Below are 18,631 nucleotides of genomic sequence, written 5' to 3'. Positions count from 1 at the left end.
GTTCTCAGGGTATACGTCGGACTCTTCAGCGGTAACCTCAGGATCATGAATGGAAGACATGTTTTGGGTTTGAAGAACGATTTCAGGAGAATGCTCGACAGAAAAGTTAAAGAGTATTCGCCGGAAATCGCTTAGAAGGAGGTGAAGGTGTGAGTTGAGATGCACCCTCTTCCCCCTTTATATACTCATCGCAATAAATGCGACGAATTTAATGCGGAGGAGAGAGAGAAGCGCAGGTGCAATGAAACGACGACACGTGGAAAGCGCAAGCTGGCAATAGCCGTCGACAGGACGCGTGCCGTAAAATTCGCGCCTACGCGCCTGAAAAAGCGTCTGGAATGACCATATACTGTCACGTCGCCATAACTTCTTGCATGTCCTGAAACTGTCAGAAGAAACCGTCAGGAGACGCCAACGTCACTTCAACCGTTTGGACTGTTCTTATCCTCTCACCAACTCTTCAAATTTCAAAAAGATTCAAGAATAAGAGGGAATATACCCCCTTACCTTGGGAAGCAAAAAACCATAAGACAAGTGCGAGTACAGTGTCAAGGCGAAACCCTTCACATACTTAGCACTTGCAGAGAATTGAAGCCAAGAAGGATCTTATGGGCCATGCTTGCGGAAAGGGAAATAACACCCCCGCATGGCGGGAACGTTGATAGATTGTTTGAAACTTCAAGGTGGAATTGGTAGTTTAACATAACTGATCACTATGTCCAAAACTACCAAAACCTCGTGAAGTCTATACAAGTGAAATGCAACGCTCCCGACTTGCGAAGAGGTTAAACACCTACCCGCATCATAACCAAAGATCAGGCAGAAAAGTCGGGAATTTCTGCAAGTGACATTAGGAATACCGCGAGAAGAATCCCCACGAAAAACCTTAAAAAACAAAAACCTCTTTAAAACCCCTTGTTTAAAATCCAAAAGTTCACCTCACTCTAACAATTCATGAGAAGAACAATGGACTGGGGGGACTTGAAGAGGTAGGTCCCCGCAAAGCCCAGTTGGACCCGCAAGACACCTTGAAGAGGTACGTCTGCGCAAAAGACTAACTGGTCCCGCAGGACCCACCATGCTCAGAGATGAAGACCTTATACGCAGTAAGCCAGCTGTTCCCGCAGGAAAGCCTCCCTTGGTACAGTACCCTGCCTGTTCCCGCAGCTATGGGTACAAGCCAAGAAGGAAGGCTACCCGCACTAACGGAAAGGCTACACGCATAAGGCACTAACTCATACTTCAGCAATATCACCTGAAGGAATGAGCAAGGCGGGAATATTACCGCCTAAAAGAGCCAGTCCGTACGCTTCTGGAAGATCTTTTGTACTATACCTGCCAAGGTATGGACAAAATAGACAAGATCTGACCAAAGCAGCCCATGAACCAATCACAAGGTGACAGCTCACCGACAATAGTACGAGGATGAGCACGCTCTAGTACAAAATGTCACTATCAGCCGCTGCCTACCTATCAACTCTCATCGTGGCACGTACATAGCCCGTAGTTGGTGGAAAAGGAATAGTATACAGCCGGCCATGTCACTATCAGCCGCTGCCTACCCACCAACTCCCATCGTGGCACGTACATAGCCCGTAGTTGGTGGAAAAGGAATATTATACAGCTGGCCGTACCTGCTTGGAAACCTACCTTCGGCTATAAATACTCCAACACCTTGGAACGGTATCATCATCTTATCTTATTTTCTCTCTAGCTATTTCTCTCAATATACACTTATATTCAGAGCAATCTAGTCTGATTCTCACGCCGGAGGGTGGTCACAAGGAGGAACCCCCCCTTCTCAGTGACGAGCTCACGGTGTCTGTTTTGCAGGTCAAGAAGAATAACCATCTTTGCCAGACCTAACCCTCGTGGGAAACATCTACTTAACCCTAAGATTATCCTTAATCTGCCGGGGCCATTTAGTGTTTCTTCAAGTTGATATAACTTTTATATAAACAATCGTTTGGTATAACTTCTTTGACAACTTTATCTTTATGTGGAGCAGCAGTATATATACAATACGGCATATATATACTTGAAATATTGAAAAAATACCAACTCCACAATAATCAACATGTTTTCAAATACTTGTTGGACATGTTAATGATCAGGCTTTGAATGTATCCATCACCACCAAAGTACTAAGCAAAACTCCTTGCAGCATCCAAACAATCACTCGTTATGAGTAATATTACGAAGAATAACATTTTACAAAAATGTTTGTAATTCAAACCGTACTTGCCAAAAACAAAAGAAAACAGTCCCTATGACACATAAGAGCTTTGGAAGAGGGTTATGTGCCAATTCTTTAGCAAATACAATGGTAGAAAACCACAAGGTCATATAAAGCAATTGGTCTGGTAATCAAAAAATGTAATCGACACAAACGATATGGCTTACACCCAAACTTTATTGATCAAGAAATTTAACTCAAAAATTTGATACAAATTGTCTCATACCCTAAACACGGTATTTATAGCTAACCTAATGTAAGGCCCCGTTACCGGTGCCTCACTTTTCACGTTGGATTTACTCATAAACACAGTTCATAATATCAGAGTGAATATAAACATTCGTGGAATATTAAAACATTCAAACCATTACATTACATGACCATTCATCCTTGTCTTAACGAGCATTCAAATTAATTAGACATAAAACATTTTCTGTTAAATATCATAACATAACACTTCATTGAGATGTCAGTGTCTTCAAATCCATGCTATGTGCTTCCCCTCAAGCAAGTTGTCTCATTCTACTCACTTGCGTGCATACTAAAAGCCAAACTTTATTGATCAAGAAATCTAACTCAAAAACTTGATACAAATTGTCTCATACCCTAAACACGGTATTTATAGCTAACCTAACACGTTATACTATAATCGGGATTCAAATTAATCAATTCCATAACAATCATCTTCCTAACATGTAAACAACATGAAACTAGATAATCATCCATAAATTGGTTAATATTATTTAATCATTAACTTGCATGCCAAGTCAGTATCCTAGCTGTCCCACGCACCAAGCCACGGACCGACTCGAGAATTCCCAACAAATCAGGATGCATTTCAAGAAGTTGTAGAACCATAAGGTCACATTACTTTGAAATTTACTTTTCCTAAAACTTTAACTCCCTCTTTAATCCTCTATGGCTCTGTGGTACTTCTATCATTTACTAGGTTTCACATAACATGAAACTTTCCTATGCATCACATACTACATTAGAATAAGGCAGTCACAAGCATTTATCTTTGTGCATCAATTTCAGACTCATAATAAAGTATTTAGGTAATGAGTAAACAGCTACATCACTAACATACACTGTTATATCGTAGCAGAAGTGGATGAACAATACTAATGATATCTATAATCTCCATCTGATTACCAAACTGCCGTTTCATTATTAGAAAAGGGTTTCAAGAATTTCATTCACAAATGTATTTCTGCTACCGTGCCATGAGATACATATGCTAAATACGACAAATGCACTACCAAACATAGGTAATTAATGGTATGATAATCATATTATTTACACTCCTAAAAGTGTAAAAATAAAATACAAAATAAGAAACATAGTATCTTAACATCACATGGATCATGTGATAGATATGCACACTTGAACAATATGCAACACAATTGATCATAATTTCATAATCATAAATTATAACAATGGTATATGTAAAACACCGTCATTTATTCTTAAACTGCAGGGTGAACCAAGAGTGATTTAATGTAATTTATCATTTCTTTTCCGGCATGAGTGTAGCCATCGTTGACTTCATAAAGAATATCAGATAGACGCGCAAGGTTGATTATCGGCATAAGAAGAGGGAATGGGATTTCTGTTGGCCAAAGAGACGCTTGGTTTATAACTTTCCATGCATCTTCAACCTTTTTTGACATAAATTCACAAGCTTCCTTCTCGGATGCACCGGTTTCCCTTTGGTAACATTCGATGCTTGAAGCACAATGACCCCTTTCTTGTTCATCCTGAAATGTTTATATAAGTTATTTTACACTTTTAGTATGTATAGTTTAAAGTTTCACATACTTCAATCACTTTAAAACACAAGCACAAATACAATACAATGCAATACAAACATAAATATGTAGTACGCACCTTGTGGGAGACAATATCATTCATGAGTCTTACAATCGTAGATGCAGACTTCACAATAGGAGGATGTGTGGCGACCCATTTAAAGGTATCCTCGGTGACCATATGATCAACCCTACCAACAAAAGATCTCCCTATTACCACGCAGTAGGTACTGGTTACCATTGAAACGGACATGTACTCTTCGAAGGTTGGTATATACCCGTCATTTAACCATTTGGCTTCCACTAGGAAGTTTTGAATCAACTCTTTTACCTGTTTCACGGTGGAGAGAATAGCACAACCATATATATATTCTTTTTGTTAGTTAGGCTATCATTTATTAATTACTTATAAAATTGTTATGAAATGCACAATCAAAGTGAATATATATATATATAATATACCAGCTCCTTCACATAGTGGATCTGGTATGCTTTTCCTTCCTTTTCAAGTGATTCCTCCATTTCTTGGTGATGATACAAAGGTTGTTCATATATTAGTTTCATATATTCCGGAAGCATATCCAAGCAGCTTATTGACCATCTACACATGATCATACAATCAATAAATCGAAGCGATCAAACAATATTAGTGTAAAAGAATAACAATATAGAATGCTAGCTAGGTACTTTTCAACAGCATCTGTAAAGATCTTGAGTTCTTCATAAGTACCATAATTATCAAATGTATCATCTAAAACGATTAACCACATGCAAGTTTTGATCAGGAACATTCTAGTTCTAGAATATTGAGGCTCGAAATAGATTTCCAATATCATAAAATAGGCTTCTATCAACCTGTCTCGAACATAAGGTAGTTTTTTTTGCAAGTTCAAGTCCTTCCACCACCTAACACAAATGATTAATGTTATTAGTACAAAAATTAATCATCACAGCAACATTAAAAGCGCTCTATGATGGATCAACCTAGCTATGTAATTAGTATGTTTTCTTATTTGTTTATTAGGCAATTAGTATGTTTGCATGTACTTGCAACTTTGGCTAAGTTCCTTCTTGTGCAATGATTGAAGAACATTAAAATCTGTCTTTGCAAGCTTCAGTAAGACCTCATTATGGGAAGCTTCTTGTTCATAAACACGCATGTAACGCACGGCCTCTAGCCTTTGCAATCTTTTCCGGAGAGGTTGTTTTAGTGCCTGCTGTATTTGGGTTCTTAATAAAGAGTCACAAGAAGGATCCTTTTCTATGATAGCAAGGTGAGTTTTAGTGAACTCGAGGGCGTCGTCTAGTATTTTTTCGCCTTCCACCCTCATATATGATGCTTCGTACAAAGCAAGCATTCCTTGAGCATCATCACATAAGGATTCCTTAAATTTTCCATTATCATCCATATGGTTTTTGAATATCCCTGTAACATGCAAGTCCTCATGTTAATGCTACATGCATTGTGGGTTCAAATTCCCAACAAGAACAATGGAAAAGGATTTTGAGTTTGATGTTTAAAAAAATATATGTAAAGTGACAATGGATGAATTTAGACATTAGCCTTATTGGTTTTTATATGTTATATTCTAATAGTTATCTTAAAAAGGCATGAGACATCATCTTCAAGTTAGTATGGCTCTAAACTTGTTACTAAATACCTGATGAAACCTTGAAGCCTTGCTGTCGAAGGAGTCGAAACCAAAGTGAAATGTTTTGTAAGTTTTTATGATCGGTTCATTTTTCGCCATACGTAACATAGATATGTTGCAACGCTTCCTCGATCTCTCCTTCGAAATGATAGCCAATGCCAAGGCGTTGGACTATATCAATAAGTTGTATCAACTTCATATGCTGCATTGAATCATCAGTGGATTCTTTGATCATTAGCTCTTTTCTTACTTTTTCTTTAAGCTCTTCAATAACTTGTTTCTCCATCACTAAATCTTCTGGCTGCATTTACAAAAGAACATAATTAGAAGATGATTTTCTTACTAAAGAGGACAGTTAATTAAGCAATCAATAATTAGGTAGTGATAGAAAAACCTCATCATATGTAAGAAACTGATCCCCCCATATGCTAGCATTGAAATTCACAGTGTTGCATTTGACATCAACAACCGATGGTGAGAAAGATGAAGGAAAGGAAGCACTCAAAACCGGGAAAGTTGACATGTCTTATAACATTCTAAGGCTAATAGGAGGCTATGGAAATCTGAAATCAAGTGAAGCAAATATATAGGCAACGCAACTTGTTTGTGCGTATCTCGTCATCATAGTTTTTTACCAAATGGGTGTGGTTAGAAAAAATATTTACTAATTTACTAATTTAGTATAGTTTGAAAACTAATTATCAAAATGAGTATTTTGTGACTTTTTTTGTATCTCTCCTCTTCTAATTACTAAAATGAAATTAACATATTCTTAAATTTAAATAAAAGAGTACATTATTATTATTATTATTATTATTATTATTATCTTTTTTAAACTAAAAAGTCTGTTATTCACCAAAAAAATATATTAACATATATAATAATAATAATAATAATAATAATAATAATAATAATAATAATAATAATAATAATAAATTGTCAGCATATTGTTAAAATAATAACTTTATGCACCAAAATATTATATTAGAATGAAGCTGACGAATTCTACCCTTCTAAATTTAGAACTAAAATCGAACAGGTTAATTAACGATTTTTTTTATCGCTCGAGTCATTTATAATTCAATGCTATAACTACTACAAAACGTCTATTAATACCGATCTAAAAACTGATTTACAACGGTGTGAGGTCCAACCGTTGAATATAATGCAGGGCAACATTTTATTTTGAGCAATTATCCCAACCTGTTGTAAATAAGAAGAAAACTAACGTTGGTTTTTAAACAAAACCATTAACAATGGGTTTTAACCTTTATTTTAAAAATGGTTAACATCTTCATGTTAGATTCCGGTAATATATTAATTACTTGCAACGGTCTAAAAAAATGATTTACAACGGTGTGAGGTCCAACCGTTGAATATAATGCAGAGCACTGTTTTATTTGAACAATTATCCCAACCCGTTGTAAATAGGTAGGAAACTAGCGTTGTTTTATAAACAAAACCTTTAACAACGGGTTTTAACATTTACTTTAAAACGGTTCTTCACAATATATTAATTACTTGCAACGGTTCTACAAGTACCCGTTCCAAAACTTAAAACTTTTTGCATATTAGAACAGTTATAGAACTAAAACGTTTTATAGTTTAAAATAGTAATGATTTATTATAAGTTGAGCTGTTTTTAATAAGTTAGGTGCAACCATAACAAAATCATATAAATAAATAGAAGATAAGCACATTTATAACAAATAGTTTAATATTAAGGTAGGTGGTCAATCTGCCAACTAATAAGAATTAATATCAACTAAATGAGTTTGGTGCACCCATAACAAAATCATATCAATAAATATGAATCTGGGATATAGAAGTATCCCTCGTTCCTGTTCAATGTTTTCACACATATCTCATAACAGATGTCTGGTTGTTGTTTGACAATAGCATGAACTATTGTTGCACCTCTTGTGGCACAAACTCCCATTCACTAACCTTGTGTGAAAAAACACAAACAAAGTTGTGTACAAAAAAAATTGTCATTCTTCATAGAGGTGTTTTTGTTCACATTGTTATGGCAAAAATTTTTAATATACCCATCTCCCAAAAAGTTTGGCGCACATCACCTTGAGAGAAGAACTCACTGGCTTGAGCATCATCTATTCGTAGAGCAGCACGAACTTTCGCTTGACCTAGAACGATTTATGACCCATTTACCACACCATGAATTTCTCGTTCTAAACGGTCATTTACTGTATAGGTTTCAATCACAGTGAATTCCAAAAATTGGTGTATTCATCATCGATATACATCAGCTTGATTATTTAGGGCGTAGGCGATAGAACTCAATATCAACAACTTAATCACATGTTTTAAGTCCTTGAATTCTCCCGTGGCTTTGGTTCTCATTCGCAATTTATGAGTTAACAGAAAAGTGTGTCGAGAGTTGTCGGATGCCTTCGTCTTGAAACAAGGGTGTTAGGCTTTTTGTTTGTGTGAAACAACGATGAGAAGTGTTTGCAGTTGGATAAAGAATTTATTGTAGACGAATAGGCGCTTAAATTTCACAAAACGCGGGAAAAAAATAAACTAGTGAAATGTAGTGACTTTATAACGGTTATTGATAAAAGCCCGCTATTTATTAGTAGGGCGTCTATAAAACCGTTCTATATTGCAAACAATACACGTGGTAATCATTCATTTTCACCAATTACACCGTTCTGTTAACCAGTTTGTTTACAAACTATAATAATTACATACACACACATACAAACATTAACTAGAACACAACGGTTGTTATCAAATTTTCGTTAGTTTTTCATAATAGTAATACCGATTTTTAATAACACCGTTGTTAATATCATACATTTACAACGATTCATTGTGTCAAAAACACCGGTTTACATTGTTTTGGTTTTATCATAAATGAACGTCTTGTCAATTAAATACATACATACATACATGCATATATACGCAATACATACGCAATACATACATGCATACATGCATACACATACATACATGCATACATGCATACACATACATACATGCATACATGCATACAAGATTATGAAAACATGCTTTCTATTTGTGTATAAATTGATTGTATTTGGGAATATATAATTATATATTGATTTGTGTATATAATTGTATTAGGGAATATGTTATTATATATTGAAATTTTTATTCTTGTAAATGAATAAATATTTTTATTATATTGTGACGTTGCCGCTATTGTAATAAGCACCTTGGATTTATTATACATTGATAACAAAACGGTTCACAGCCCAAAACAATTATAGACATCGTTTTTTTTCCTGTTGTTATAACATCGGTTTTTTAACGTCCCTGTTGTATTTAGTTTACAATGGTTTTTTTATGTTATAATTTACAAATATATACACCGATTTTAGGTCCGTTGTAAAATTTTAGCATCACTGTTAAGTGTTAACTGTCGCCTAGACAATTTTAAATGTCATATTCTATCATTTGCAACGCAACATATATAACGGTTTCTAGACCATTTCAAAAACACTAAAAAGCGTTTTAATATGGTTGTTTTCTGTACTAGTGTATTTTTCTATTAATAATACTTTAGGCCTTAAGATACGTGTAAAACTAGAAAACTTGATCCGGTTCCGTACGGAGCGTAAAAAAACAAAAACGTAATACAACATTAGAAATTTTATTAAAAGTCGTTAGGTTAAATGTTACTTATAAAATATGGAAGTAGTAAAGTTTTCGATTTTGATGTATTCGCTACAGCAAATGGAAAATAAAACCCAATATTTAGTTGGAATGTAAGCAAAAATGTATCGAAAGATGTATGTATCATTAGTTGTTTATTATGTAAAGTTAAAACTCATGTTACAAGCATACGCACTGTGACAAAGTATACAAAAGATAAAACTCAAAACAAAAACAAAAATAGCGTGTAATTTAAATATATGAATTAAAAAAGAAAGAAAGAAAGAAAAAGTTTGTTGGCGGTTGTTACTTTAAAATAAAAATTAATAAACAAAATTTTAAAAAGCAAAGTTACATGGACCATGTTCACCCAAACTTCTAACTGTTATAATACTAATAATTAATTTTAGCATAACAAAACAAACAATCTTTTTTGTTTAAAAGAAAAAACAACGCTAATACTTTAATTTATAATTATATTTGATCATACAAGGGTCAAGTAGTGACAGAAAAACCTCATCATATGTAAGAAACTGATCCCCCCATATGCTAGCATTGAAATTCACAGTGTTGCATTTGACATCAACAACCGATGGTGAGAAAGATGAAGGAAAGGAAGCACTCGAAACCGGGAAAGTTGACATGTCTTATAACATTCTAAGGCTAATAGGAGGCTATGAAAATATGAAATCAAGTGAAGCAAATATATAGGCAACGCAAGCTTGTTTGTGTGTATCTCATCATCATGTTACATAAAGGACAAATTTATATATGTCACCATCTTTGTTCTCTTCATTTTAACTGTAATTCAAAAGTGAAATCATGTTTTTGGTAATCAGCCAAAAATATACAAATTTAAATGTCTAATCAATCATTCCATTAAAGCATATAGATATTGTATTGCACGAGCTATATGTGTTCATTTATCAGAATGAAACTGGAGATATTTAGACAATAGTTGCAACTACAACAAAAGCACTATTTAGTCAAACTGGGTGGGATAAAAGCAACAAATGATAGATAAAATTAAATTAATTATTAGATGGATTTCCACTTTAAGATGCACGCGTTTCTTTTTAAAATATTATTCATAGCTTCTAATAAACAATTAAATTACATAAACAAATAAAGAATTAATACAAAAAGGATCTAATAGTGTTCATTTATAAACAAATGTTTAAACGGGCGGGAATCTCGGAAAGAAAAGAGGCTCATGTGAATTTCTTGTCGGATCCGCGTGAAGGAAGGTCCACTCTCAGACCAACGGACATTCTTTTGTTTGGATGGGCTGGGGGGAAGCATGCTTGTGTGGACCTTACTGAGGTGTCCCCTCTTGTCGGGCTTTGGGACACCGGGTTTGTTGCTAGGCAGGCCGTGCTAAAGGCAGAAGCAGAAAAAATTGCTAAGCATGAGGAGTGTGCGGAGAATCAACACGCCTTCATTCCTTTTGCTTTTGATACATTTAGGTCTCTTGCTCTCGATGCTGTTACGTTTCTAAAAAGAGTTCAGCGGGTCGTGCACAGTAACTCAACGACGCCAAAGAACGATAAATTTATTTTCAGTAGGATCTGTTTTGCCATTCAAAAAGGGGCGGCGACGCAGCTTGTTGCCCGCTTACATTTATTATAATTAGATCCTTTTATTTGAAATAAAAGGCAATATTGAAGTAAAAAAAGAAATAAGTTGAGGGCCCATAACCCATACAACCACAGAAGAAAATTTGTTTTTAACATAAACTTAAAACTATAAAGTAACATACTAACAGTATTAACATCAACTTTAACCATAAACAAACGATCAATTAAAATTAATTAAAAAATACACAAGATTAGAAAGACAATAAATGTTGAGTGATTTTACATGATAGAAAAAATTTATAATGACTTCATTAAAATACTTTAAAGTTTTGTATATTGTTATTAAATGACGAATTGATATATAAGCACACACGAAATAAATATTAACTCAATATATTTCGACGCGTAACTCGTGTTCTCTAGATTAAACCCAACTCTTTTCATTTTTAAGTCACAGATAGAGAAGAAAATGTGCACGTACAGCAGCTCTAAAACTTGCCCGTAATATCTTCGTTCGTAAAAAAATATATTGTAAATATTTACTGTTCACACTATTATTTTTCAAACACACTCCATAATCGTTTTCTCTACTCAAAACATATCTTTACAAATTTTCAACAAGATGAATTTTCTCAAACAATAGCTCGGGTTGTTCATTCCCCCTATCGATGATGACATCTATATATTTCAGATAATAGAATCTTATTTTTTTCAAGAATAACGGATCCTTGTTTAACCGTTCTTGGTGATACTATCCTTCGTGAGTTGATGGATGACAATGCACATTACCGACTTCTATTAGATCTTGCGACTTATCTTTAAACTTTAAATCTTCCGCACCTCAACTTGAAAAAGCATGTGTAACTTTTTATTTATGTTTTCCAATTTTCGATAATTTAAAAGAAGAGTAATACAATATATAAATGGTGTTGTGAATATAATTTTTCTAACGTAAATCAAACATGATATAAAATGTATTTTACTTTGTCTTAGGTCTTCTATTCAACAAAAGTCATGACTCTACGTGTGTGCAAGGTCTAACAAGACTGTAGATACGTCATTCGGTAAAAAAAAAGAAAAAAATAAATAAAGTTTCATTCATTTCAAATTACTATCTTAAATATATAAAAACGAAACCATACATTCTCTCAAGCCAACGGATTGATTTATTTGTAAATTGAGTTTCTCATGCATTTGACCCGAATTAACGGGTATGGGTCTCACCAAACTCATATTTCCCTTAAACGGGTTATAACATCTCATTAAATTAAAAATTAATCTTACAAAATATTTGATATAAAAATCCTATAAAATAGAGATATACTAAAAATTAATATACATTTAAAATATATATTATTTATAATTAATAAAACAATTTTATAGTAAAAATATAAGCGGGTCATAAGTCTCACTAAATCGATATGTTTTGAACCAAGTTATAACATCTCATTTATTTGTGAAACTCTTTTATCAAAAAATCCTAAGTATATTATTAAGTTTCTTTTAATAAGCAAAATTAAAGGTACAAAAAAAATATATAAATATTAGAAAACGAATAATGTAAAACAATCTCCAGAGGCGGACCTACGCATACAGTGCGGGGGTCGGGTGTCCATTAGTGTTAATATAGTATTTAAATCCTGACCGACCCTTATGAAAATTTTGATATTGACTATTTAGAATTTTGAAATCCAATGGATGATGAAAGAAAAATAGAAGAAATATGACCAGAAAACTTTATTCCGACTGATGTTGTGGCGTTTCTTCCCCTGTTGTTGTGTTGTTTGGACAATAGATAAAGAAGAAAGAGGCACATGGGTGCCTTAAATGTCAGTTTAGTAACATGGGCTTCTTAAAGGCCTAAATTAAAAGGCCTACAAGATGGTCACTATATGGCATATTCTATCTTTTCTTTTCTTCTTTTTTTTTCGAACTTAAAACAAATATATAAAATATCTAACCACTAGACTATTTGTCTATTATTTTATTCTGTCTATTATAAAACCTGTAAAATATTCTGGTTCTTTATTGTTTATATATTGTTTAGTTCACTTATCATATTTTCTTTTTATTAGATTATTATGTATTTTTATAACTTATTTTTAATAAGAAAACCCTTAAACAAATATTGATCGGTTTAACTTGAAATCGGTCAAGTGGTTGTATATGAACTAGAAACTTATATATTTTAAATACATTTATGCAAGTAGGAATTACGTTGTGACCCTCGGTCATAAAATTTTGGTTTCGCTACAGAGTAAATATTGTTTTGGTTAGATTGAAAAATAAAAATCCGTAAAAACCAATTTTAAATAAGTTGTATTTTAATTATTTATTTCTAACGATATTTTGTTTGATTATGTATATTTGGCTTACGTGACCCGATCCAATTTCATCCAACCAGAATGGCTAAAGCGGAACAAAAAAAAAGTTATATAACGATTTAACCTGACTCGAATGGCAACCAAAACAAATTTTTATATATATATATAACTGCATACGATCCAAAAAAATTCCGACCCTGTGTAAAAATTTCCTGAATCCGTCACTGACAATACCAGTAATACGGGGAATAAAAACTAGTATATTATATTCCTAATTCTAACGTTTTGTTGTCGTGTGAAAGCTAAAAGTAGTAAGTTGCTACTCCTATCTCTTGGATGAAAGAGATCCACGTATTCTTCGTGGTCCATAATTGCGACAGAACTCAAAATATCTTTTCTAGAAGAGAGACCCACAAAAAGTTCTCACCAGTAAGCCTGTAAACAAACCGAATAAACAGAAACAAATGCATGTTCATATTTGATCATTTAACTATAAATGAACAAGAACAGTTAATCAAACTAATATTTTTGTTTATGTTCGTTTTTTTTAAAATAGATATATTCGTATATGTTCATGTTCATTTATTTAAACAATACAAGGGAGATGATAAAAAAGGATCCGACCTTTTTGGTGTAGCCCATGATCTACGAATAATCTGTATGATTCATGCACTTGTTCTTTCCCCGTTTATCTTTCTAGTTTGTTATGTATTTGAATAAGAGCCATTTGTAGCCCAAGTCTTTAAGGTTTACCTACCGTTGCTTTGTTATCTGTTTACTTATTTAAAGGCCTTAAGAGTTCTCAGGTGGTGTTCACTTCAATTTAATCAATCGTGCATCTTGTTTGCTGCCTTTATCTCTAGACTATAACTTGTTATGTAAACCAATAGGAGATTGGACTACTGGAGAGCAATTTCTTACACGAGACAACCGAAGAAAGATGACAAGGAAACAATTACAAACAAGAAATTCATACAAATTACAAATTCTTTCCCCGTTTATCTCGGGGTTCTGGGACTTTGGAGATCCGTTTCTGTGGGGATTGAAGGTGTTGAAGTCTTTTTGTCGGAATACTTTGCTTTAAACTAACAAGAAATTCATACAAATTATAAGATGAAGAAGACAAATGGGATGGAAACCTAAGAACAATATTATAAGACTACATTGTTGATTGTTGTATCTTCCTTAAAAAAAGAAGGCTCCTTTTATAACCAAAATCAATCTTTAATTGATGCGGAGTAGGAAAGACGACTAGAAACGATCGAGTCACCATTGGGAACACTAGATGTGCCAAAAGGGGATGGAGCTTCTAAATATAAAGAGCTTAGATCTTAATCGATGGTATAACCTAAACCTTGGAAAAAATTTACAGATTTATTTAAGTTTTTATATAAGTAAAGGTTTACAAAAATAAGTATTTCTTTATGATGAAGAAAGGTAAAGTTTTACGTACAAATGTTATTGTCAATTGACGTTTTTCTAGAGGAAGGAACATATTATAATATAGACGTTTCTTCAAGAAAAAGAAACATAACATAATTAATAAAATAGAAAACTATGACGGGCATGTAGTAACCGGAAGGGTGACAACGCTGATAGTCGAGGCTCTTGTCTTAGAAAAGTAATTCGCATAAACCTCAATCAATCACGGGACCCATTTCCTTTCTGAAGAGCTCAATGAAAGTGTTCAAACCAATTAGATCAAAGCATGACACACCAAACGCCACATGAACCAAAAACTTAAGTAGTGAAAATAATCATTTTGAATAAAAATGACTATTATATCAAAACAAATAATTTATTAAGGTTTAAAGCTATAAAGTTTAGACTAAGGGAAGCTCGATTATTCAATATAGATATTTATACTAAGTTATTCACGTACTATAGGTCAGAGATAACTCATTAAAAACATATATAACAAATGCGAGTACGTCAACTCTTTTACAAAGCCTTTTTAGAGTCAGTTATATTTTCCAAAAGGATTTACATAGTCTGATAACAAATATATATTTAGCATTTTTAGCACGTTGACAAATGATATAAAACAAACATATGTTTTATAAACACTTGTATAAGTAAAACGCTTTTCAAATAATAAATATATCATTCATTTAACTTGATACAAGAATATTGGCTATACCAAAACTTGTAACACAAGTTAAACCAATACTGAAATGATGTCCAGATACACATAATCATAAATATATACAAAGAAGACTGAATAAATATAAAGGATGTATTGTCCTACAAGTATTTATAAATCATAAATGATAAACATTTATAGCATAAAACAAATATAATAAAAGAAATAACGCTTGCAGGTACCCTTTGTGTAGGCATTTTAAAATGTAAGACCAGCAGGAAGACCTAGTCATAGAAATATGGCTAGAAAAGAACTGAGTTGTAGTCACAAAACGTAAAATAGTATCTTGATGACCTAGCTTTGTGCTAGAAAGAGCGATGTTGTTTGGGACTACGTAAAACTGTATATTGGTGACCTAGTTCGTATCAAAAACCACAATCTAGTGGCATAAAGGTGAGATACAGATCCCGTGAGGATCCACGTAAAAGAAAATAAACATAAATAATGATTAATAGTTATGATTGGTGTATCAAATTCTACTAAAGAAATGTTGAATTATAAATAAGATCATCAACGATTTGATAGTACAAGAATTGATTGATACATAATCCAGAATTAATAAAAGAAGGAAAAGTAAACAAGAAAGACAAATTGACAGGAATAAGGAAGATATGAGAATAGTATCATCTATTTATCTACAAAAGAAATGTTATACCTAAAAATTATAAACAAAGACTAGAATGATAACAATTTGTATAAAACAAGATTCTGATTAGGAATTAAAGTTGAATAATAGAATACTTAAGTTACGGATACCGAAATCCTATTAAAAAAATATAATGACAAGTTAGTTCTATTAAAATTATATATTTGATACAAAGATATATTAGTGTCAATAAATGTATTTACAAAACGGTTCCAACTAATGGTCATGCATCTAGGCCTTAAGACCGGGTGTGATTGCTAGTTGTAGGGTTAGTAACTTAGTGGTTTTCGATTTTCTCTTTATTTTCAAATTCAAAACTCACTTAGTTGATAGTGAAATTTGTACAAAGTATCTGATCATGAAGGCTCTGTTTCTCTTTTTCTCTAGCGATAAATAAAAGTTGAAAATGTTAGAAAGTTGAGTAAGCCCGAAAGAACTGTTGGCTTAATGACTATTTAGCTCATTCACTTTAAAAATTTACATTATTGACACAATTTTAAGAAAATTACATGATGTGATCTCATCACTGTCACGTAGGATGTCACGTCATCATCGCTGCCTTAATTATGGGTGTGTGCTTATCCTAACAACAACAAATAAGACAACATATTCAGGAAACATAATATATTTTATATCAATCTAGAACACGTTCCTAGTATAGTAACATAAAATGATCCATGGTAACTCAACTACCTAACATGCATTCAAGTTTTTTAGTGTTTTTGTTGATATTTAAATGTTAGATATGCATGTCAATTCATAACGGTTTATTATATTTATTACCCGTGTAATACACATGCTGAATAAAGAATATACGTGATAGAGAAAAATATGTTATATATATATATATATATATATATATAACAAATTCTAATAAATGAAGTCATATATGTTTTGCATTAAATATAATATTATAAAAAGATTTATACATCCTTTTAGGTCGAGCTTGAGGTGACGTATACCATCTCTAGTACTATACATGCCATGTTTTCAAGAACAGTTGATATAACTTTTATATAAACAATCGTTTGGTATAACTTTTTTGACAACTTTATCTTTATGTGGAGCAACAATATATATACAGTACGGCATATATATACTTGAAATATTGAAACAAAACCATCTCCACAATAACCAACATGTTTTCAAATACTTGTTGGACATGTTAATGATCGGGCTTTGAATGTATCCATCACCACCAAAATACTAAGCAAAACTCCTTGCAACATCCAAACAATCATTCGTTATGAGTAATATTACGAATAATGACATTTTACAAAATGTTTGTAGTTCAAACCGTACTTGCCAAAAACAAAAGAAAACAGTCCCTATGACACATAAGAGCTTTGGAAGAGGGTTATGTGTGCTAATTTTATTCCAAATACATGGTAGAAAACCACAAGGTCATATAAAGCAATTGGTCTGGTAATCAAAAAATGTAATCGACACATACGATATGGCTTACACCCAAACTTTATTGATCAAGAAATTTAACTCAAAAATTTGATACAAATTGTCCCATACCCTAAACACGGTATTTATAGCTAACCTAATGTAAGGCCCCGTTACCGGTGCCTCACTTTTCACATTGGATTTACTCATAAACACAGTTCATAATATCAGAGTTAATATAAACATTCGCGGAACATTAAAACATTCAAACCATTACATTACATGACCATTCATCCTTGTCTTAACGAGCATTCAAATTAATTACACATAAAACATTTTCTGTTAAATATCATAACATAACACTTCATTGAGATGCCGGTGTCTTCAAATCCATGCCATGTGCTTCCCCTCAAGCAAGCTGCCTCATTCTACTTACTTGCGTGCATACTAAAAGCCAGCTACGCTGAGTGAGTTCTAGTTAAACATACGACATTCAATACATTCACATACTGACATATGCACCCGAAGGTACATACCTTCATTACTCACATGCTTACATACATTCGTACTTTCATCCTTTCTTTCATACTTACGTAATACTCCCATTCGTACATATACGTTTTTAAGGGCATTTCACCCCATTAACTTCGCCGATATTATTAGGGTCGGTTCCTAAATTTGCCGATACTATTAGGGTAGGTTCCCTACATTCGCCGATACTATTAGGGTTGATTCCCTACATTCGTACTACTATAACATACTTGTCCTTTACATACTTTCCTTGACAATACGTGCAATCTCCGAAGAGCGTTCACGTGCCATCAACATATCATACATACATTATTCATACATCATATATATTCATACATACATCATTCATACATCATACATATCAATCATACCTTTAACTACCACTTGACGGCACATGCAATATCTGAAGATCTTTCACGCACCGTCAAGAAATCATCATACATAAATCATACAAGGCATACACTTACCACCTAAAGTAAGTGTATTGACTATCACATCGAGTATGCACACAGCCCCGAAAACATAACAAGGAAGTGGGGCTAGAAACTCACCTGAACACGATTACGTTCACCGTTAATTGTTATTCCTTTCTTTAGCCTTGCTCGACTAATTGTATAACAAGTACACGTATCAATTAACTATCACTACTCACATCGCATTTCTAGTCTAGTTATAACCCT

General features: G+C 33.1%; 1 pseudogene across 1 annotated transcript; it reads right to left on the bottom strand.

Annotated features, from left to right (window-relative positions):
- Positions 1-3,704: 3,704 nt before the first annotated feature.
- Positions 3,705-6,325, bottom strand: LOC143613689 ((E)-beta-farnesene synthase-like; annotated as a pseudogene). Its single transcript, XR_013150166.1, has 7 exons — positions 6,094-6,325; positions 5,709-6,000; positions 5,095-5,473; positions 4,735-4,953; positions 4,510-4,648; positions 4,127-4,378; positions 3,705-3,996 (listed from the first exon to the last, which is right to left on the bottom strand). The product of XR_013150166.1 is annotated as a (E)-beta-farnesene synthase-like (transcript).
- Positions 6,326-18,631: the final 12,306 nt, after the last annotated feature.

Source organism: Bidens hawaiensis, unplaced genomic scaffold (genome assembly GCF_021521415.1).
Source record: "Bidens hawaiensis isolate Kalapana, Puna unplaced genomic scaffold, B.hawaiensis_p1.1 tig00038016_1, whole genome shotgun sequence".
In the NCBI taxonomy this organism is placed as follows: domain Eukaryota; kingdom Viridiplantae; phylum Streptophyta; class Magnoliopsida; order Asterales; family Asteraceae; genus Bidens; species Bidens hawaiensis.
Note: the sequence above shows the minus strand (reverse complement) of the source record. Positions and strands in the feature narration are given on the sequence as shown.